Source organism: Crocuta crocuta, unplaced genomic scaffold (genome assembly GCF_008692635.1).
Source record: "Crocuta crocuta isolate KB4526 unplaced genomic scaffold, BGI_CrCroc_1.0 scaffold1634, whole genome shotgun sequence".
NCBI lineage: Eukaryota > Metazoa > Chordata > Mammalia > Carnivora > Hyaenidae > Crocuta > Crocuta crocuta.
Window position 1 is genome coordinate 21266 of NW_027527989.1, and position 1730 is coordinate 22995.

Here is a 1730-nt window from a genome sequence, read left to right on the forward strand (position 1 = left end):
CAAGTCGGATGCTTAACGGACTGAGCCACCCAGGTGGCTCAAGAATAATGGGATTTTTAAGAATATAGATTATCAAGTGGCTGCGGTGGGGGATGGGGGCGCGCCACTGCTGTACAACCATCCCCTAGGTGGGTTCTAGTGGTGCAGTGTGCTCGCCTCCCAATTGGGTTCAGACCTGAGCAAGAGAACGTNAATCCAAGGATGAATGTTCGCTGTGGCAGTGAGAGTGACAGGTTATTGCGTCAGGAGGCTGGCTGCTTACTATGAAAGTCCAGGGGCAGGACAAGAGAAGAAACAAATAGCCCGGCTTCTTCTGGTCTCAGAACATTGCTTATCCTCTAGGCCACAGTAGCAATGACCTTTTGCTTGACTATGCCTCTTAGCCAGCAAATCTTCAGTTGTCTCACATAATGCCACTTCCGGAAGACATCAAAGGCTCTTGCTTCCGAAATGGGAATAAACGGAACCATGAACCCTTTATGGCTCCAGAACGATTTGGCAGTAGCGTTGTGGGCTTTGGGAGTAACATTTATTCCCAGGCACCAGAGAAAGTGACACTTTTTGTAGATAGCACATGTTTTATTGTGATTCCATAAATTTTCACTGCTCATCTGGATACCATGTTGAGAAGAATTTTTGGACCAGAAAGACAGTACAACTTCATCTGGCCCAATGAGAAGGGAAAGTGTGGTATTGCTGAAGGAATCAGTGCAAATGTGTTTCGAGCAGTACTGGATTATTACAAAACTGGTATCATTAATTGTCCGGATGTCATCTCTATTCCAGACTTCAGAGATACCTGCGATTGTCTCTGCATTTACTTTGACTTCAACACTATCCAATGTCAATATCTGAGCACTTTACTCTCACAAGCAGTTTGACCACTACCTTGAAAAGCTGATCTTGCCCATCATGGTGGGCTGTGCCAATGGAAGAGGTTTCTGTGGACTGGGATGAAGACAATCCCTTTCCCATGGGGGAGGAATACTCCCAAATCCTTTATAGTTACAAGCTCTATAGATTCTTCAAATATATTGAGAATCATGATGTCGCTAAAACAGTGTTAAAGGAGTGGGGCCTGAAAAACATTTGCATTGGAATTGAAGGTTATCCTNAGAGAAGACCTGATGGCCAGTCTGAAGTAATCTATAATTATTTGCAATGCCCCTTTATCAAGATGTCATGGGAAAAGGAAGAAGGGAAGAGTTGCCATGTGGATTTCAGTGTGTCCGAAGCAAATCCCTCACTAATCTAGTAGCTGCTAGAGAAGATGTCTTAGAAGACCAAGAGATATTAATGCACCACCCACCCCAAGTGGATGAACTTGACCGGCTGAATGTCCCACTTTCTCAGATGGCTTCTAATGACTTTCAGGATTAGGGCCCATTGTGGACCTACACTCTTCAGAGCTCCTCTCTGTCCAGGATGCCCACAGTCAGTCCTCCCCGTTGTTTGTCTCACTCTGAATAGGAGACATGCTGTTCCATCCTTTCCCTTTCTCCCACAAATAACGTGTGTCCTTTTCATTACTGAGAAGTCCGTGCCTCCAGCAGAGGATGAAAGGCACTCTATGGTAAATAAGCTACCAGTTTTGTAGCTGCCCTGGTAACGTGAAATTTTTGGGTCTGGTGTTGTTTACTGAGTCTTTGCATGACTGCAAAAAGGAGGAAGGGAAGTCAAGATTCCTGTTGCCTCATATTCATCAAAGCAGTCCTCATCCTTTATACTTT

The 1730-nt window shown here is 44.8% G+C and overlaps 1 pseudogene; it reads left to right on the forward strand.

Moving 5' to 3' along the window:
- The first annotated feature begins 201 nt into the window (after positions 1–201).
- LOC144222401 (BTB/POZ domain-containing protein KCTD20 pseudogene) lies at positions 202–1380 on the forward strand (annotated as a pseudogene).
- The last annotated feature ends 350 nt before the right edge of the window (positions 1381–1730 follow it).